The sequence below is a fragment of the Schistocerca nitens genome, chromosome 3 (assembly GCF_023898315.1).
Source record: "Schistocerca nitens isolate TAMUIC-IGC-003100 chromosome 3, iqSchNite1.1, whole genome shotgun sequence".
Lineage (NCBI taxonomy): Eukaryota > Metazoa > Arthropoda > Insecta > Orthoptera > Acrididae > Schistocerca > Schistocerca nitens.
Window position 1 is genome coordinate 673,270,891 of NC_064616.1, and position 23,067 is coordinate 673,293,957.

Here is a 23,067-nt window from a genome sequence, read left to right on the forward strand (position 1 = left end):
CAGGAGTGTAGGGAATTACAGGAAGATCTGCAGAGGATGATGAATGGTGCAGGAATTGGCAGCTGACTTTTAATACAAACAAACATACTGTGCCCACAGAGGAGAATAAATTAACTACTGTATAATTACGAATATATTATTGGCACCAGTTTGCTGGAAACCGCAAGTACCGTAAAATACATGTGAGTAAGTAGCCGGAACGACCTTAATGGGAAAGACCATATCAAACAAGTACTTTGTAAGTAGGAAAAAGAGATGGCAGACTGAGACTTAGGGGAACAGTCTTAAGGAAATTAAATTCATCCATTAAAGAAATGGCTTAGAAAACACGTTTTCTACCGGACTTTGAGTGTTTTTCATCAATGGGGGCCCCATACCTGGCTGTATTGGTACAAGTGAGGGACAAGATCTAACGAAGAGCGGTGCATTCTGTTACGGGATCTTTTAGTCGACGCGAGAGAACAAGCTCTAGTGGCAGACGCTACAAGAGAAGCATTGTGCAGCACGGATCGGTTTACTATCGATATTCCGAGAGCGTACGTTCCGGGAAGAGTCGGACTACATATTACTTCAACTCACATACATCTCACGAAACGCCCAAAATGAGAAATCCGAGAAATTGCAGTTAATACGGAGATTTACGACAATCATTATACCCACGCGCCATTCTCTAATAGAATAGGGAAGGGGAGGTGAGATAGTGGCACCACAAGTAACCTCCACCGCACGCCAAAAGATGGCTTCAGAATATAATCTACAGGGTGAAAAGTATTTAAACCAACAAACTCTGGGAGGTTGTAGGGGACATCAAAACAAATATTTTTCCCTAATGTAATTTTTTCCTATGAGGACTATTTAAACCGGTGGAGATCGTATTACGCTCTTCAGTTGTTAGAGGCCGTATTACGATCTTCAGTTGTTAGAGGGTGTGTTACGCTCTTCAGTTGTAGGCAACTGCTGTCCGCCAGTCTCTGTTTACTAATGTGGCGATACACCTGGAGTGAGTACACTGATATGATTGGTGCGTACTACGTAGCGCACCACAACGGACGAGCTGCAGAGCTGGTTTATCAACAACAATATCCTAATCGCCGTATCCCGCATCATACGACCTGTGCTGCTGTGTACCAACGTCTGCGTGAGACCGGGTCATTTATCAGATTACCTGGACAGGGACGCCGTTGCACGGTAAGAACGCTGCAAGTTGAGGAAGCTGTCTTGCAGCATGTGGAGCGGGATCCTTCAATCAGCACTCGTGCAATTGCAAGTAACGTGGGGACGAATCAGACGAATGTAGGAACAGTCCTTCGAGAGCAATCGTTACGTCCATTTGACTTACAGCGTGTCCACATCCTGGAACCAGTTGATTATCCACCCAGAGCACAGTTTTCGCAGTGGTACCTGGAACAGTGTGAAATGCATCCTACATTTCCATCCAAATGGTTCAAATTGCTCTGAGCACTATGGGACTTAACAGCTATGGTCATCAGTCCCCTAGAACTTAGAACTACTTAAACCTAACTAACCTAAGGACGTTTCCATCCTCTGTGTTGTTTAGCGATGAAACAACGTTCGGGGGTGAAGGAGTCTTCAACATGCACAATTCGCATGTTTGGAGTGAGAATAACCCACATGCCACAGTTACTAGTGCTTATCAAGTGCGGTTCTTCGTTAATGTGTGGGTCGGTGTTGTTGGGGACTGTTTAATTGGGCCGTATCTGATACCTAGTTGTTGTCTCTTGGTCATAAAAAATGGAAAAGTGTTTGTCGGTTTAATTAATTTGCCGCCAGAGAAATATTCCTCTATCGGTTTGAATACTCCTCCTAGGAAAAAATGACTTTAGAGAAAAATATTTGTTTTGATGTCCCCTACAACATCCCAGAGTCTGTCGGTTTAAATGCTTTTCACCCGGTATACGTTCAAGATCATCCGAATACCCGTAGTTAAAGCGGAACTGATCACTCGACGTCACGAGGAGCGAAGCTGGCAGCATAAAAGGAGGTGGGAGCATGGAGCTCAGTGACTTCGAAAGTGGACTAGTCACTGTTCACAGAGGTGTCAAATGTCATGAAACAGCGATATTCACTTATGCAGATGGCGGTAGTATCGCGTACACAAAGTATAAAAGGGTAGTGCATTCGCGGAGCTGTCATGTGTACTTACGTGATTCATGTGAAAAGGTTTCCGACTTCACGCACGACGAGAATTAACAGACTTTGAATGTGGAATGGTAGTTGGAGTTAGACGCTTGGGAGATTCCATTTCGGAAATTGTTAGGAACAGAATATTCCAGGATTCACAGTCTCAAGAGTGCGCCGAGAACACTAAAATCAGGCATTACGTCTCACGACGGACAACGCAGAGGCCGACGGCCTTCGCTTAACAATCGAGAGCAGAGGCGTTTGCGTAGAGTTGTGAGTGCTAACAGACGCGCAACACAGCGTGAAATAACCGCAGAAATCAATGTGGGACGTACGACGAACGTATCTGTTATGATAGAGCGGTGAAATATGGCGTTAAGTACACATGGCAGCAGACGACCGAAGTTAGTGCCTTTGCCAACAGCACGACATTGACTGCAGCGCTTCTCCTGGCCTTGAGACGATATCGGTTGGTCCCTAGACTACTCTTCGCAATCGGTTTGAAGAACATTCTGGAAAGTTCGAATGACTCATTTGGCCTCCGAGATAACCCGACATGAATTCCATCGAACCTTTATGGAACATAATCGAGAGCTACGTTTGTGCACATACTAATGTAAAGGTAACACTTTCGCAATTATGGACGGCTATAGATGGAGCATGGCTCAACATTTCTGCTCCAGAGTTCCAAAGAGTTGTTGAGTCCATGCCCAGTCGAGTTTCTGCACTACACTGGGCAAAAGAAGGTGCGACTCGATATTAGGAGATATCCCGTAATTTTTGTCATCTCTGTGTGTCATCTGAATACAAAGTACATCGGGGACGTCTGAACCCTTCTAAACTACCCAAGCCGACTGTTGGTGATGTTACTGTGAGGTGGGAGCGCGAGGGAAGTCACAGATAAATCAAGACCAGCCACTCCTCATGTACTCATGGCCAGGGACCTTCAAGCATTGCGCTGGGTGGTTGTGAGAAATCGTATGATATCAGCAGAAAGAAGCACTTGTGAATTCCAAAGTGCAGTCAATACTCCAGCACGGAAAATGTTAGTGTGTAGGGATTTTAAAAAATGGGGTACAATGATCGGGTGCTCCTAATAAACAACACATTTACACATAGTTGTCACATTAATGTGAACACGTGTTCGACCTCAACGTGCAATACCTACACACAGATGGCAGGTGGCATCACTAGCATTCGAAGGTATATACACTACTGGCCATTAACATTGCTACACCAAGAAGAAATGCAGATGATAAACGGGTATTCATTGGACAAATATATCATACTAGAACTGACACGTGATTACATTTTCACGCAATTTGGGTGCATATATCCTGAGAATTCAGTACCCAGAACAACCACCTCTGGCCGTAATAACGGCCTTGATACGCCTGGGCATTGAGTCAAACAGAGCTTGGATGGCGTGTACAGCTACAGGTGCCCATGCAGCTTCAACACGATACCACAGTTCATCAAGAATAGTGACTGGCGTATTGTGACGAGCCAGTTGCTCGGCCACCATTGACCAGACGTTTTCAATTGCTGAGAGATCTGGGGAATGTGCTGGCCAGGGCAGCAGTCGAACATTTTCTGTATCCAGAAAGGCTCGCACAGGACCTGCAACATGCGGTTGTGCATTATCCTGCTGAAATGTAGGGTTTCGCAGGGATCGAATGAAGGGTAGAGCCATGGGTCGTAACACATCTGAAATGTAACGTCCAATGTTCAAAGGGCCGTCAATGCGAACAAGAGGTAACCGAGAAGTGTAACCAATGGCAACCCATACCATCATGTCGGGAGATACGCCAGTATGGCGATGACGAATACACGCTTCCAATGTGTGTTCACCGCGATGTCGCCAAACACGGATGCGACCATCATGATGCTGCAAACAGAACCTCGATTCATCCGGAAAAATTACGTTTTGCCATTCGTGCACCCAGGTTCGTCGTTGAGTACACCATCACAGGTGCTCCTGTGATGCAGCGTCAAGGGTAGCCGCAGCCATGGTCTCCGAGCTGAAAGTCCATGCTGCTGCAAACGTCGTCGAACAGTTCGTGCAGATGGTTGTTGTCTTGCAAACGTCCCCATCTGTTGACTCAGGGATCGAGATGTGGCTTCACGATCTGTTACAGTCATGCAGATAACATGCCTGTCATCTCGACTGCTAGTGATACGAGGCCGTTGGGATCCAGCACGGCGTTCCGTATTACCCTCCTGAACCCACCGATTCCATATTCTGCTAAGAGCCATTGGATCTCTACCAACGCGAGCAGCAATGTCGCGACACCATAAACCGCAATCGCGATAGGCTACAATCCGACCTTTACCAAAGTCGGAAACGTGATTTTACGCATTTCTGCTCCTTACACGAGGCATCACAACAACGTTCAACTGCTGCTTGAGTAAGAGAAATCGTTTGGAAACTTTCCTCGTGTCAGCACGTTGTACGTGTCGTCACCGGCGCCAACATTGTGTGAATGCTCTGAAAAGCTAATCATTTGCATATCACAGCATCTTCTTCCTGTGGGTTATATTTCGCGTCTGTAGCACGTCATCTTCGTGGTGTACCAATTATAATGGCCAGTAGTGTTAATGGTGCCGGGGGACGTGATAAACTGTGCAGTCGTTGAGATAATGAGGATTCTGACATCCAAAAGGATGTGATTACTGACTTTCTGACGAAGTGCGGAAGCATCTTCGAAACGGCTAAATTTGTGAATGTTCCCTTTCCGCCGTGTTAAAAGTATACCACGAATGACAAAATGGCGCTACCAAAACCGCCGCCGAGGCAACTATGGTGCACCACGGGCCGTAGGTGACAGCGATGAAAGACGGCTGCTGAGACGTATACTAGCGAGTAGACGCGCAACTGATGAGCTACTGAGCCCCGAGATGAATCAACGGGCTACCAATAGTGCAACAGTGTCTGCTCAACGACCCTTCAGAGTAGGCTGCGGTGTATGGGCCTCCGCAGCAGGCGCCTGGTTTGTGTAGTCATGGTGAATGCTGCTCATCGGCGACGAAGACTAGAATTTGTACACCGGTACCGCAAATGGAAGTAAACTGTGGGGCGACAGGTGGCTTTGTCAAATGAATCACGTTCTTGCTTCACCGAACACTGCTGGCGTGTACAGCGTATTACGTTTAATAACAAACAGAATAGCCGGAGGAGGGAGTGTTATAGTCTGGGGAGTGTTTTCTTGGCATTCCGTGGATGATATCGTCATTCTCGAAGGCAGAATGGGTCAAAGCAAGCATGCATGTTCCCTTGGGGACCCTGTCCATCCCTACATGAAGTTTGTTTTTCCTTGGCACGATGGCATCTACTAGCAGGGCAATGTAACGTGCCTCACAGTTCGCAGTAAACGTGCGTGGTTCGAAGTGCACCAGAATGAGTTTACCGTACTCCCCTGGCCACCGAACTCTCATGATTTGAAACCAGTCGAAAATCTGTGGGACCAGCTAGGTCGGACTGTTCGCGCCAAGGATCCTCAACCGTGAAATTTTGCGCAGCTGACCACGGCGTTGGGTGGGCATGGGTTCATATCCCTGTCGGTACCTTTCAGAACCTCACTGATTCACTTCCTATACGTTTAGAGCTGCAAAAGTTGGATATTCAGGCTTCTCACGGGTGGTCACATTAATGTGAGTGGACAGTTCTAAGTGACCCCTGAAGTGGCACAAAGAGCGACGTCATTAGACAATGGCTGACTGAAAACGAGCCGGTCGTTGTGGCCGAGCGGTTCTAGGCGCTTCAGTCCGGAACTGCGCTGCTGCGAATCCTGCCTCGGGCATGGATGTGTGTGATGTCCATAGGTTAGTTAGGTTTAAGTAGGTCTAAGTCTGGGGGACTGATGGCCTCAGATGTTAAGTCCCATAGTGTTCAGAGCCATTTGAACCATTTGAAAACGAGTTATTTGGAGTGAAGAATCACGCTGTTCCTTATGGCAATCCGACGGCAGCTTTTGGGGTTTGGCGAATGCCTGGAGAGCCTTTCCTGCCATTGCGTGTAGTGCCAGCTGCGAAGTGCGGAGTATGGGCGTGTTTTTCGTGGTTAAGGTGTGGTCCCACTATTGTGCTAAACAAAGCGCTAAATGTGGATGGATTTGAACACAATTTACAGTATTGTGTTATGCGTAGAGTACATGGACAGCCATTGCTTCACTGACATTCAAACATCTCACTGAAAGTGTATTCAGCAGATCTCAAACCGAAAAGGCGAAAAGAGACACACGCCATATTAATGTTAAGTAATAGGTACCGGTATCCAGACACTTCTGATGAGATAGTGTAGTTGTAGATGCAGATGTCAAGAATGGTCAGTACTAAGTGATATTGACTGTCTTCCTGTTGTTTCCCACAACAGCAATTCTGCATGTATCGTTTTGATATTATAGTCATCAGAACAACATTATTAATTTCGTGGAGCGTAGACAACGTAAACAGTGAAACTGAGTCCCGTTAATCCATGCGGTAAATGGCAGGAATGGCATTCTGGCAGAGTTTAGGCAGCAACATTGATAGACAGACACATGCCATGTACGTCGAATAAATACCTAATGGCCGCAATGCATCCGAAACAAAAATTGTTGCTTATGTTGTTCCAGTGACTTGCGGACACGAGGACATTCACATCAACAATAAGATATGCCTGAAGACGCCATACTCTTTGCAAACCGAATTTTCAGGAGCAGGTATTGCGACGACAGTAAAATGATTCGAAAATAAAATGTGTGAAAATCTGGAGCTACTGAAGGAATAAATCACGTTAACTGTTCGCTATTTATGTATGAGTAGTTGCTTTATTCATATCACTCATAGCCTCTAAAATCTCTCAAGCCACAGACCCACCATTTCAGATTATAGTTCTGCTAATGGATTCTAAGACGAAGTGTTAAAGATATAAATTTCACAGCTTGCATTTTATTTATCGACGAAATGAGATTCACAAAGAGTGGTTTAACTTTACTACAATAAGCACGTCAAGGAAGACGCAAATTATCGAATGATCATGGCAGGAAGGCATTGTCGATGCTTTAGTATCAGCGTGTGGTTAGTAAATGCTGGTGACACAATCATAGAGCCATACTAGTTACCATACAAGTTAACAGCGACAAATTAACAGTGCTTTTGAAGAATGTCACCCTTGCAGAAACAAAAAGTATGTGTTTTATGCACGACGGCTCACCGGCGCATTTTCCTTGCCTCATACAACTGAACTCAACACAAACGTTTAATGATCGATGGATTATTGATGAAGGAGATCCAGTAGCACGTCCACTCCGTTCACCTGACATCAATCACTTGGATTCCTATGAAAGGGGATCTATAAAATCGTTGGTGTATTACACACCAGTCCATAATGGTCCCACTTACCAGGGTAGTGTGTGCCAAACATGTGACCAAATCCAAGGGCAGGCAAGTGTGATTGCACGACTTTGCCATTCTTTGAGAAGAAAGATGTGGTAATCATACAGTGTCGACAGACAAATAGGTTTCATGGAAGGGAAGGATCCATATGTCAATCTGGACAGCTAGTAGTTTATAAATGGTAGATAAGTCAGACAAGGGCATTTCCTACTAAAAAAATTAATTTCAGCGACCCTAGGGAATGTTTTAGATGCTTGAACTCGGAGAATTAAGATGTAAAATAGGTTAATGCAACAAACATGAACCACCTTCGTTTTTCTGGTAACATTCTACTGCTTTTCTCTAGTGCAGGTAAACTTCAGCAGTGAAGAGAGTAACTCAGTATACAAATTTGAAAGAAATGGAAGGGGATTAGGGTTTAACGCCCTGTCGAAGACTAAATCATTACAGGCGGACGAAAATCTCGGTTTGAATAAACTTGAGTACGGAAACTGGTCATCCTGCTGCTTAGTAGGACCATGGGAATTCTGAATTTAGATGGCTGTGCTTGTATTTGAACATAAGATCCCAAAAATTGGAGTCCAGTATCTTATCACTGTGCCACCCACCTCCTTAAATTTGAATGCAGACTTTAGTGTTATTACAGTAAGACAGAAACAATACCTATCGAACATAACAAATTTACACGATTTTGCCTTAATGATCATATCGACAGTTACGTTTTGTAGAACGTCGCTGGCCGGCCGGTGTGGCCATGTGGTTCTAGGCGCTTCAGTCTGGAACCGCGTGACCGTTACGGTCGCAGGTTCGAATCCTGCCTAGGGTATGGATGTGTGTGATGTCCTTAGGTTAGTTAGGTTTAAGTAGTTCTAAGTTCTAGGGGACTGATGGCCACAGATGCTAAGTCCCATAGTGCTCAGAGCAATTTGAATCATTTTTTAGAACGTCGCATTTGGATTTTTAAAGTAACCTCTACGTGATAACTAACAGCTCTATTGCAGCGTCTGCCATTAGAGTTGTATTAAACTGAGGTGACGCTCTCGTGATAACTAAATGAATATGTGACGACATAATTTCTATCGCCTTTGTCGATCAGTATGTAACAGCAATTTTCTTCGTGAGTTAATGTCGTGTACTTCGGATTCTTTCAAAACATCTTGCTCAGTCACCTACCTTTCTTATATTTAGCTTTAAACCATCGTTTGATTATAATTTGCCCTGGACGGTAAGTCTTACATATTTCAATACTGTGACTGTTTTCAGTGTTTTACTGCCAAAGACATAATTAAACACTATTGCGCCCTTCTACCTATTTATGGAAAAGAAGTTAAATTCGTTTGTGTTACGGGAAAATGGCATGGCCCTGCACAAGGCGTACATACTCTGAAAATCTTTCTAAAAAATGACTCTGAGCACTATGCGACTTAACTTCTGAGGTCATCAGTCGCCTAGAACTTAGAACTAATTAAACCTAGCTAATCTAAGGACATCACACACATCCATGCCCGAGGCAAGATGCGAACCTGCGACCGTAGCGGTCGCTCGGCTCCAGACTGTAGCGCCTAGAACCGCTTGGCCACAAAGGCCGGCGAAAATCTTTCTACATTTCCTTACACTTTCCTTAGGATACGACTTCCTTATTTACAACATTTCCCATAAGGAATCTCATCGAAATTCCTCCACATGATCTACTTATTTACTGCAAGATTAGGGCCATAATGCCCTCTCTTACATCTGACCAGGAACCACACGTACCAAAGATATTACAAAATATTCCCAATAATAATATTATTAATAATAATAATAGTAAAGGGCATTGAGAATGATATACATCATGTGATCAAAAGTATCCGAACACCTGGCTAAAAATGACTTACATGCTCGTGGCGCCCTCCACCGGAAATGCTGGAATTCAGTATGGTGTACGCCTACACTTAGCTTTCATGACAGCTTCCACTGTCGCAGGCATAGGCTCAACCAGGTGCTGAAAAGATTCTTGGAGAATGGCAGCCCAATCGTCAAGGAGTGCTGCACTGAGGAGAGGTATCGATGTCGATCGGTGAAGCCTGGCACGGAGTCCGCGTTCTAAAACAACCCAAGGGTGTTGTATAGGATTCAGGTCAGGACTCTGTGTAGGCCAGTCCATGACAGGGATGTAATTGTCGCGTAATCACTCCGCCACAGGTCATGCATTGTGAACAGGTGCTCCATCGTCTTTAAACATGCAACCGCCATCCCCGAATTGCTCTTCAACAATGGGAAGCAAGAAGGTGCTTAAAACATCAATGTAGTCCTGTGTTGTGATAGTGCCACGCAAAACAACATCGCGTGCAAGCCTCCTCAATGAAAAACACGACCACACCACAACACCACCGCCTCCTAATTTTACTGTTGGCACTACACACGCTGGCAGATGACGTTCACTGGGTATTCGCCATATCTACTTCCTGCCATCGGATCGCTACATTGTGTACCGTGATTCGTCACTCTACACAACGTTTTTCCACTGTTCACTCGTCCAACGTTTACGCTCCTTACACCAAGCGAGGCGTCGTTTGGCATTTACCGGCGTGATGTGTGGCTTATGAGCAGCCGCTCGACCATGAAATGCAAGTTTTCTCACCTCCCGCCTAACTGTCGTAGTACTTGCAGTGGATCCTGGTGCAGTTTGGAATTCCTGCGTGATGGTCTGGATAGATGTCTGCCTATTACACATTACGACCCTCTTCCACTGTCGGCGGTCTCTGTCAGTCAACACATGAGGTCGGCCTGTACGCTTTTGTTCTGTACGTGTCCCTTCACGTTTCCACTTCACTATCACATCGGAAACAGTGGACATAGGGATGTTGACGAGTGTGGAAATCTCGCATACAGGCGTGCGACACAAGTCACACCCAATCACCTGACCACGTTCGAAGTCCGTGAGTTCCCCGGAGCCCCCCATTCTGCTCTCACACGATGTCTAATGACTACTGAGATCGCTGATATGGAGTACCTAGCAGTAGGTGGCAGCACAATGCACCTAATATGAAAAACGTATCTTTCTGGGGGTGTCCGGATACGTTTTATCACATAGTGTAGATTAGCTTAGCACATTAGAAGCTCCGTTTAGTATTATCAGAAGCAGAAGGCGTGGAGTGCGAGGAGACGATTGAAATGACAGTGAAAATGACACTTAGGAAAAAGCAGAACATAAACAGACAACTTTGCGAACAAGGGGTAGAGAAAAGTTTTGGGGAGAGTGACTGACGAGAGAGAGCTGCACACAATATGGGAGTGGTGGGTATTGTGATAGATGGTGAAACATTAGCTGTCTTTCGAAGTTTGGGAGGAATTTTATTTCTCTGTTATTTTGAGGAAGATTTTTCTGAAGTAGGTTTCCTGATACGAAAATGATTTAGAGAACATGGCTGTGTTATTTGATGGTATAGAGGGAATTTTACTTAGCTAGAAACGAGTATTTATGTCGTGCTGTCCAGGTAGCAGTGTAAGATTTGAAAACAAATAGGAAACAGTGCAGTGACTCAGATGACGATAGAGCAGACGTAAAGTGTAGGCTGCACAATTATTTGTAGGCTGGAGTGATGTAGTCGAAAAAGCGTACGTCACAAACGTATCGTATGGGTACGTCACAAATGTATCGTATACAAGTATTCATAGCTAGTTCCAGCCAGCGTGAGTTTGGTACGAAACTCTTTAGAGTAGCATCACCACATTCAAGTAAGGGGAGTATTAGTGTCTCTACGAGCTTACTTTTAAGCTAGAAAGGAAATACTTTTGATTATTTCTGTAGTGTGTGAAATGACGCAAAATTTAAGATAGACTGCAGTTGTTGGTTCAGTCGAATCTAAGTGATGGTCTAAACTTATCCTCAAGTTCTTTGCAGCATAATGAAAGATTATTACCGTGCCGCTTAGGATTAATGGTGGAAGAGATTCTTGGAACTGAGGAGTAATAGATCTTTTGCGAGCGACTAAAGTGTCTTGCGTTTTAGGTGGGTTAATTTTCAAACCTATGTTCTCCTCCCACTCTGATAGTTCAAGTAAATCGGCATTTACATGCTGGATATCTGAGCGCAAGTTTTTTGGAATTGTACTTAGATATAACTGAAAGTCGTCAGCGTACTGGTGATATCTGCAGTGGGAGAGAATAGTTGTTGCAACATCAGCATATAACGAGAAGTGTAATGGGCTCAATAGTGATCCTTGTGGAACCTCTGATACTACATCCTTCCAGCATGACCTTTCCGTTCTAATCATTACACACTGTTGGCGAGACGCGAGGTATGAGTGGAATCATTGTACAGCACACGAAGAAAACTTTTCTCTTGCGAGTTTAGCAAGTAAAATGGCAAAGCCGACAGTGTCGAAAGCTTTGCTGGAATCCAAAAAACACACAACATTCGCCTATTGTTTGTCCGTAGTGTGTTTCAGTTCGTTAGTCACTTTTATAAGAGTAGTCATCGTGCTACGATTTTGCCAGAACACAGAATGATATTCATCTAAAAGATTATCTGATGTGAAATAATTTCTAAGCAGTTTGTGAAATATGTATTCTATAATCTTCGATAAAGTTGGTAGAATGCAAATAAGTCTGTATCCGTAATGTTGTTTGGCTGATTTCAAAAATGGCTCTGAGCACTATGGGTCTTAACTGCTGAGGTCATCAGTCCCCTAGAACTTAGAACTACATAAACCTAACTAACTTAAGGACGTCACACACATCCATGCCCGAGGAAGGATTCGAACCTGCGACCGTAGCGGTCGCGCGGTTCCAGATTGTAACGCCTAGAACCGCTCGGCCACCGAGTCCGGCTGTTTGGCTGATTTCTTTTCGGGTAATTGATGTATGAGTCCTTGCATCCAGGCTGTAGAGAAAGATGCTAGAGGTCAGAGAATGCTAAAAAAAAGTCCGTTATTTTGAGCATTAGTGGATAGATGAGAGAATTAAATTACTGTGAACAATAACTTCCTGTAACACTCACTTATGCGGCGATCGGTACCACCGTGAAATATTTACCATCGCCATAGCGTTTCATCTTCCCAACCAATTTATTGCCACCTCTTTTCACACCGTCTCCTGTGTTTTGTCTCCCCGTGGCATAGTTGTTCATTGTTCCTCCAACTACTGCAATACAAGGATGTTTCACCCGGTATCTGTAACAAGCTGCTTCAGTCTGTAACAGAAAGTTACTGCAGGCTCTTTATGAATTTATTTTATAACTTTCATCAATAAAGACCTGTTGTAATTATTAGAGGCATTTATTAAAATGTTGTTTTCCTTAAAGAAAGTAAGTAGTCCTGAATCGCAAAACAGGAAAGCTGCTAGCACCAGGCAAGCCACTTTTCAGGATTCTGGCCCAATTCAATCATCCACCTGACTTCCAGTAAACCGTACGGCTGCCAGCATAGCCACCGGCAGTCTGCGGAAATGTGGTTTCCCGCTGATTAGATTTCATTGAGACCGTGAAAGGTGGGAAATGAAGGTATGTTTAGAGAGCGACGCGGCTGTGGCGGTAGCGGACAAGTGAGGATTACTGGTGGGCCTCATCACACGGCTCGCCAGAGGCCTCATTAGTAACCTGTTAGCTGCAAATCCCAAGGCTGGCCCCGGAGCGACGGAGCCTGCGCAAGGGCTAGCTTGCGGTTTCCCGGAAATTCACACGGAGATTAAGCTTCTTAATTAAACATATGATAAGAAATAAATATATACGGCAGACAGATAAGGTATGCTGAAATTAAGGAATACTTTGAGGTCAACATAGAGCAAGACTGAACCCTATATAATAAACAAAAATATACTTAGATTATCAGGTGAAGGAACGTTCAAGGAGAATGTGGTGACACAATGGAAACACGTAAATTCAGATTCATAAGTGTCACTGTACTTACGAAGACCATTAACACTACTAAGAGATACATAAATATGCCCCTTACACTTCGAACGAAAATATAATTGGCATATGACTCATTTTGTGTTCATTTCTTTGGTAACTGACTCTCATGTTTGGAGTGAAAGTTCGTCTCCACGGTGTAGCGTTGACCGTTTTCTATAGGGCTATTAAGTAATACAGTTCCCACGAGATTTCTGGGATGAATTCTATGAAAATATCTTCTTCATAGTGGGAACAACAACAATAATTTTATTAAATGAAGGCGACGTTTTCCACGAAGTCTGTAATTACTTGGATTACTTCTTCGTTCAGAAATTATTTTTGGCTTTTAAAGACATTATCGAGTGTTTTCACGTAAAAAAAAGGCCCGCCACATTAACGGGAACACGACTAACTGCTCTACATTCAGTTTCATAATTGTGCTGTTCTACATAGTTTGACAGATAGCCGGTCCACACAATGTTGTAAAACCATGCAAAGATAAAGTAAATAATATTAACGTTTCTGAACCATAAATAATTGAAGATATTTACAAAAGAAAGTTAAAAGTTAACTATAGTCAGCCACCAACGAGGTTACTCTAGAGAGAGAGACACTGAGATAAAGAATACTTTTGCAGTGATTTCATACTACCGTAAACTTTTTCAAACAAATCAGCACAAACTATTACAAACACGGATATTAAAGTGGGGTTCCACATGGAAAACCATATTAAATATTATAATACAGGCCACACACAGAAAGAAACCGTTAATAAGTCAAGAACATACAAAATATGTGCAACGATTCTCACAAACTGGCAGGGACATTCGGATTAGTTTTAAGGAACACGGGAAATTTAGCGAGCCTTCGTGCTGCAATTCATACACAATTAACATAGGTCCCAGTGCGTTAGCCAGAGCCACCTCGGCACAATGGTTCACACAACCGCACGGATTATCCTGCCAGACCTCACTCCTCTATCCAAATTCTTACTGCCGCCAAATTCTACTTTAAATTCCCAGTTACACACGAACAGAATTGCTGAGGCTCTCCATGTTCTGGAATAGCAGTGGATGTAAATGGGGTATCCATCCCGAAACCCAGGTGCAAGCACATATAGAAATGAAATTACACAATTTCAGATATCTTAACCGTGTCATACAGATATGATTTTATGTATATAGGCTGAAGCAGCGAGTGAAAATTTGTTCCTAGCCTGGGAATCGATCCCGGGTCTCTTGCTTACTAGGCAGGTGCGTTAGCCACTAAGCCACTTTGGCACAGCAGCTCACACCGCTGCATGCCTCCCACCTCGATCAAAATCCTCACTCCCGCCCCAGTATACTTTAAATTCCCCCCTTACACACGAACAGAATTGCCGAGGTTCTCCATATTCTGGAATAGCACATCAGCATGGCTAACGCATCTGCCTAGTAAACAGGATACCAGGTTTAGAATCCCGGGCTTGGTACAAATCTTCTCTCGGTGCTTCATTCTGTACACATAAAATCATATCTCAAAGAGCCAATAAAGTCTCTGAACAAGTGTCATTTCGAAACTTCCTGGCAGATTAAAACTGTGTGCCCGACCGAGACTCGAACTCGGGACCTTTGCCTTTCGCGGGCAAGTGCTCTACCAAAGCACGACTCACGCCCGGTACTCACAGCTTTACTTCTGCCAGTACCTCGTCTCCTACCTTCCAAACTTTGCCCGCGAAAGGCAAAGGTCCCGAGTTCGAGTCTCGGTCGGGCACACAGTTTTAATCTGCCAGGAAGTTTCATATCAGCGCACACACCGCTGCAGAGTGAAAATCTCATTCTGGAAATGTCATTTCATTTGCAAAGATTTTTCCATTAGAATATTTTGCCCGTCTTCTCTCATCGTGGGATAAATGTATTAAAAGTTGTGATGATTACTTTCGAAACAATCAAACGGTTTGTTTTCTCTTTCTTTCATCTGCCTCACTTTCATTCATTTGACCGCTCCTCATAGCGTTATAGGAAAATTACGATTTAACGTCCCGTCAACAACGATACCAGTACAGACTAAGCACAAAGTCGGGCTAGGGAAAATGGAGAAAGATATCTTCCATACTGTTTTCAAGGGAACCATCCTGTCATTTGTTTTCAGTTATCTACGTAAACCACGGGAAACCTACATGAGATTTCACCTTTGTGAAAAATCACTTTGTGAAAAAACACTTTGTGGAAAGACACTTTGTCGCAACTCCGCTTTGTTGAATCTCAGTGACAGTTATTGCTGATAGCTATCTGACCTAGTAGAGCCTGGCTACAGCCATTAGGCATAACATCACTGTTAACTGCTCGGATTAATCACCATGCTATGTGCAAGCAGTGTGTCACACATTGTTAACAACACACAAGTCGTCACTTGGTAATACACTGTAGTAACCAATCTGAGTACATTTATGTTTGACACTTGTTTTCCTCAAAGTTGTAAATAAATAGTACCCAGAAAAAGCAAGCCTGGGGTTATTAATAGAGTAGCATATTATAGTATTTAAGCCTTAATTTTAAAAGGAAGTTATCATTTACTGTGGGTGAACAGTGGAAAGCAACAGATCGATTGTTACTGTAAGTGGTAACCACAATAATCTTACTTGTGGTCCTAAGCAGGTCATTTTCACGCAATTTAAAACAATTTATCATACCCATTTTTGAACGTTAAATAATATGTCACCTTCATGCTAAAACACCAAGAACAACACGTGCAAGGTTTGTAGTGTTGTTATTCAACCTGGAGTGTGTACAGTTGTATTGATTCTGAATGTATGTCACAAAATCTGCTGGTGTAACTGTCTTTCGAATACATCTCACCTAATCTGTCTTAATTTAAACATAATGGAAAATTTTCATACAGATTTAATAAGAAATGAACAAGCTATTAATTTTCGTAAATAAAAGAGGGTGTGGGAAGTATGGTCACATGTTTTACACGTTAATAGTTTTTATTCAATCAAGCTCCTTAAAAATTCACATCGTCTGTGAGATAATTCATTATACTAAAATAATACAAATAAAAAGTGGAAAGGAAGGAAGGAAGGTTACTAGTGAACGTCTAATCATCGACAAGTTCTTTCAAGAGATATCACACAGACACGGATTGGAGTGGAGTGAGGAAGAAAATCGGCTGTGGACTTGCGAAGGACCCAGCCCGGTATTTACCTTAAGCGGTTTATGGAAACTATAGAAAATCTCAATTTGGATAGCTAAATGGGGAACTGAACCTCGAACCTCGAAAATGCACCATTTCATTGGCTCACATAAATGAAATGACTTAGTTAGCTGATAGCGGCTCAATCACAAATGTGATTCATATCTTAATGTTATAAATAAGTTCATACGCCTTGTATCCCATTTAACTTGAAAAAATCACACATTAATAGTCAGAATACAGATAAATATTAACGGTACACCCATACATAACGGTATACAAAATATTTTTACATATGTGAGGTATAATGAATGCTGTCTAGGGTTTCTTTTTGTTGATACTGCCTTAGAAATATACGTATGTTAGCTCACTGTAAACCACGATTCAGATAATGTACTAACTGGCTATACTTTCTTTTCCAAAGTATTGTGTAGTGAAATATGATTTGTAATTAATATTCAGAGTGCTTGTCACTGTAAAGTCGGACTAGTTTGCTTCACAGCCACAAAATGTACAGCATAACATAACCAGCTTCAGGTACTCGTTTTCAGGCATCTAAAGGTAACAGTAACAATTATGAGCTGCGCAGAGAATCTGTTGTTTTAGTTGTCCTGTAGCTATATACTGAGCGAGGTAACGCTGTCGTTAGCACACTGGACTCGCACTCGGGTGGACGACTGTTCATACCTCCGAATCCCCGGCCATATTTATGTTTTCCTTGATTTCCCAAAATCGCTTAAGGCAAATTCCAGGCTGGGCGCTTTGGAAGTGAATAGCCGATTTCCTTCCCAATCCTTCCCTACTCCGAGCTGGTGGTTTGTCTTTAACGACCTCTTTGTCGACGGGACGTTAAACACTAATCTTCCTTGCTTCCTTCTTGTAGATGTATGGAAGCATTTAGACACCCAAGTCGTAATGATTGACAGAAAAAATAACGTAATGTGACACTGCTTAAAGTTACTTCAAACATGTAGCAAATGTAGAGGATGAGAACGATCTGTAAAGCATATGATTATTTATGGACACTGAGAATATTTTCACTTGTGGAATATTAATTCCGTTGTGAGGCCCACCTTCGAGAAACACTAACAGGACCGATATTTCACCCTCTCCCTACGGAGCTATTGGCCGGCAGTATTAGATGGTGGTTAACACACCGAACTGCCTGCTATTAATGGCGCGTATCGAAACTGAAGCCGTTACTTTTACTGCAAGGAGCTCATCAGTTATCCCCTTGAGGTTTGGAGTATCTCGTTCAATACATCCCTTCAATGAAATATCCATGATACTACTAGGTAACTGAAACTGTGTCTTTGTTGTGGCAGTAACCTATGCTGACCACTGTGGTAAAAAGACGGATCTTGTGGAAAATTAACAAATTACTAATACTACAAGTGCTAAACACATCGTAGAAACTTTACACGGGATGCGGAAAATGAAACTGACACGAAAAACACGTTGTGCAACTAAAAACCACAAACCCAACGTACAACAACCACACCTAGGGCGGATGACGTAAGCTACATTGCCTATCCTAAGGTGTGTGTAACAGTTAACGGGATAGTTTTATTTTTCGCCCTTTTTCACAAGCAATGTTTTTTACTTAAGTAGTATGCCAGGCAAATAGCGTAAGTCCCTTGGTTTTTATTAGCTATCAGCAGATGTTTCGCCTTGATTGCAAAGGATGGACAACGAATACTGTTGTATCACTCCTCAATACACCACGTCTATTCTCATCAATCTTCAGTCATGGCCTAAGTATAACTGACATTCTAATAAATCTTAGTTCTGATCTAGGAATGTTTCAGGCTACTTTTCTAAGCATGAATAATTAAAGAACAGACAGCAACGTTACATGACAATTAAGTGCACATGAAGTAGACTGTAGTTTACATTAAGTTCAGATCACCTGACGACTGCAAATAGGTTAGACGGCACTCACACATGGCGTAATTATTATTTACTGTCAAGTTTGGTAATTAATATTATATGACTGAATTTTTGAAACGTACATATCTTCCAAAAGAATTCTGAAGCCTCTTCACCCATGTAACGTTTTTTGACTAAGACATTCAATGGCATGCTTCTCACTTTCCGATAGGTTTCACGGTATTATTTCACCGAAACCTGTACTTAGAGAACACTGACTCATGTAGGTGACTACATTTACTCAAATACTTGCAGATTTAACGCGGTAGTTTCTTTTTTATCTATATTGATGAGATGACAACAGAAATTAATTTATGTTCTAGTATGACTGTTGAAAATGCTACTGTGCGGATAAGTTGAGTAATTCATAATTGATATAGTGGATATGATGATGTCAGCCCTCAGAGGAATGCTACTAACAGACGACGGTACTGTTCACAGAAATGGATATCCTGGAAACTGCTGAAACATTCTAGTGATTATCATTGACACAAATATTGATATTTGAACCTAAAGGCAAGGGCTACACCATTCCCAGGCGGTATTGAGTACTGACAACTTGTTATAAGACCTGAAAAAACACAAAAGCACAAAGACGTTCGGAAAAAAAGGTTTCTGCTATCACGGTAAGTTTTCTTAGTAAAAAGGATAAAGTCTCTGACAAGCTCAGCTACAGTATTAAGTATAAGATAAGACTTATGCGTCTAAATAATCTGACGTTTAACAGACTCAAAAGTGGTTTATGAGAGTGGAATGAATACTATTGGTGTCCTCTATACAGGGTGTCAACGATAAATGTTTACATCGTACCACAGTAATATAGGGGGAGTCTATACGAGCTATTTGATATAACACAATTGTGGTTTATCATGCCGGGAAACAAACCAAAATTGGCCTGTGAAAGCCACCTCAGCTACAGAGTATGCATGCCACGGGAGATTTTTAATACCCCCTCACACTCATGCACCATCGGCTTTATTTTGCACTTGAAAATTGTGAAACTCAAGTTTGCGTAAATTCTACCTCATAATTTTGTGAATTTTAACAGCGCACAATCAACAACGAAATTATTTTGTTTCTCTAACCTTCTTTCTACGAGTCAACTGTTCTTGTAAGTGTTAATTTTATATCAAATTGGAAACGAAATAAATTTTTACATAACATGTTCAGAACTCTTCTCCTTTCATTTCCCTTACAGAAAAGGTTACTTTAGTAAGATCGAGGAAGTCGGTGGCATATCAGGGCGGAGGGATTTTAAAAATTTTGCCTGACGTGCATATGCTGTAACTCAACTGGCCGTTTAGGCAAATTTGAGGAATTTTCACGGTTTGATAGAGCACAAGTGTCTTATAACCAGTTGTTCACCTCGACTTCTCCTACACCATTGTGGTACGTTGGGAACAGTTATCGTATACACCCAGTATACTGTGGTAATGAGAACAATAACAATGGAGTACATTTTTCCCTCGGACAGTCAATCAATCTCGATACATTCAATGTACGGATGAAACGGAAAAGATGTACACATTCCAAGACACAAAAAAGAGAGAAGGTAAAGATTTAAAGTCCCGTCGACGACACCGTCGATAGACACAGAGCACATGTTCGGACTGGGGAAGGATAAGGAATGAAATCAACCGTGTGCTCAAAGTATGCATCTCGGTATTTGCCATAAACCATAAGGTAAATAATAATATAACCTAAATCTGGCTATCTAGACGGGTATATGAATCTCGGTCATCCAGAATTCGAGCCGAAAGTTGTACCACTGCGCCACCTCGCTCGCTGACAAGCGAAAGTAGCGGATTAGCCTGCTACCACGCACATGCGCCGACGAAGTTTCAGTATCTAAGCAGGTTTATCAGAATTGTTATACATGTTAGTGACCACTGAGTTGTTACAAATACAGAAAGGTAACACGCTGCTTAAGAAATTCTGTGGGACTGGGTTTTCAAATGGATCCATTTATTTAGCTTTTCTGAACATTCGGGAAATGACGCTCGGTGGATGCGGGAATGGTTCTTTTGAAAAAGAGCACGGCTAGTTGCTCACCACTATTAATGAATTCATATTCGAAAAGACACAAAACCATAAAGTTTTTTATTTCTTTATATTTTCCTGTCAGTAGTTGCGATGCTGAGTCTTCGTATAAGATAATTACTCCGCAAATCTTTGAAGATTATTCAGGTAATTCAAAAGAAGCATATTTCTACTAGATTGTCCTAGGTGACAAGTGCATGTCAACCACTGGGATAAGTCACACTTTTTGTCTCAAATTATGATCACAAATATATCTTATACGTCAGCCACTACGTCTTTCTTGTAGGCAGACAAAAAATGATTTGCTTTAGGATGTGAGAACAAGTGCAATTTTGTGCAGAGATTACCAGAAACTTGATGTGCCTCAACTGCATCGGTTATTGCTGCCTGTATCTCAAATCCCAAAGACACTGCGTAGTTGTACGAAAGGAGTGTACAGTTCTTGAAGGATTTATCCCTATTCTTCTCTTATTCAGGGTTCGTGGGTGTGAAGAACTCCGACGCTTCTTCTCCTTTTTATTGGCGTATTAAATAATCCTACCATATCGATATGGGTGATAGGCGTACGATATTTTCCTTCTTCTGAGTACGGATGATGTCAGACTTTCTGAGCCTTATTGAGCCTTATTGTTTCTTGATGTGAGCGTTTCCTCTCGCAGGATTGTCATGAGTCTTTATGTGAAATTCCCACTCTAAAATCTCGGTTCTAATCAAGCACCAATATTACAGAGTTTTTCTATTTCCCCCCGTCGGAGGTTCGAGTACTCCCTCGGGCATGGGTGTGTGTGTGTTGTACATAGCGTAAGTTAGTTACGTTAGATTAGGTAGTGTGTAAACTTAGAGACCGATAACCTAAGGAGTTTGGTCCCATAAGACATTACCACAAATTTACAATTTTTTTTAGTTCCTATATTATTTTCATCAAACCTAAGTCGGAGGACAACAGCAATTAGTTTTATGCTTACGACGAGAACGCAGCAGGGGCCATAACCCGATTTCCCAGAAACTTCGTTCAGTGGAAGAGCAGTCAAAGTAAGCGAACACATGTATGTCACAGCTTATTCGTACACCTCGACCATTTCTGAGGAAAACTCGATAAAATCTTTCAAAGTACTTGGCATGCCTTTTAGGGAGTAAATGGTTCATTCGAATTGGTGGCGCGGTGACGAGCGCTCCTGCTTCAGGGTTTTGCGCCCCGTCTTCGAAACCCCATTATTTTTATTTTTGTTTCTCATTTATATAGCCACGTCCGCAGAAGTTTACTACACGAGTTTTCTAATGTATACTTAAATAAGATTGTCCTTATCAGTCTACTAATTGTGTGACTGGTGACTGAGTTAAGGGGAAACAATGAATGATGAGAACATTATCTGTAATTGTTTCTGTGAAGTTCCTGAAGTGTATCTCGACTCATAATCAATTGGAATTGCGAGTTTTAGGTAAAGTGATCCTTTATCTGTGGTTTGCCGCGAAATTATTGCAAACGCGTAAAATCTGCAGCAATGTTAACGACGTTGCTTTCCCCAATGGGAGACAAACGATAAATATTGTGACAAACCAATCGTCGCGCGATGCTTATGGTGTTCGGAATTTCTGTTTCTAGTGTTTTTACGATAGGTATCATCCGAGGGAATGCACCAATCTTCCTTCAGCATAAACGCAAGAACAAAATATAAAAATTAAAGTATGAACTGATATAAGAATATGAAAATTTAAAGATAAGAAACGTTCATGGATGAACCTTCAACGGAGATAAGTAAATAAATGAAAAATAAATAAATAAACGATAATTGGGTTTGGAGCACCGAGCGCTAAGGTAAGAGGCCGCCATTACGCCTGAGATTAGCGCCTGCTAAGCGGCATCTAAACTACATCGATAACTTTGTCCGTTGTTTTCTCAGAAAAGCTAGAGTACCTACGAATAAACCAAGGCACGTGTGCGCTTATTTTGACAATTCTTCATCGAGCGAGGTTTCTGGGAAATCCGGTTATGGTATTTGTCGTGTTCTTTTCGTTAGCTGTTATCAGATTTGTTCGAATGAATTTCAGTGAGTTGTTCGCTCCCACCACTATTAAATAACATCCTAATGTCTTTCCATTATGGAAGGATCAGCAGCTCGTGACAGTTATAATTAGAGATGCAGTAGCAGAAGATGTTACAATTTTCTTAAAAGCATTGTGAGACAAAGCGGCCATTGGACGCACTTTAAGATTCTATAATAAAAATGTGGTCATATCATATGAAAGTGTTCAAAAAAAGTCAGAACATGTATCTATAGCAACGGGTTGTCAATCGGATAAGCTCAATACGCCATGGCAGAGGTTTAGTCTGTTTAGAGGAAAAAGATCCTGATAATAGCGTTTACATCGACAACTGCATCTCAGTGTAATCACCGATTCTTATAATTACGTGACCATATCTTCAGAAATACACAACCTTGTTTTAGTGATAAGGGCCTTTGATTTATCCATTCCGTATTTTGCACTAAGTGGGAGAATTACGTTTGATTTAAGAAGATATAGTGTCAGGT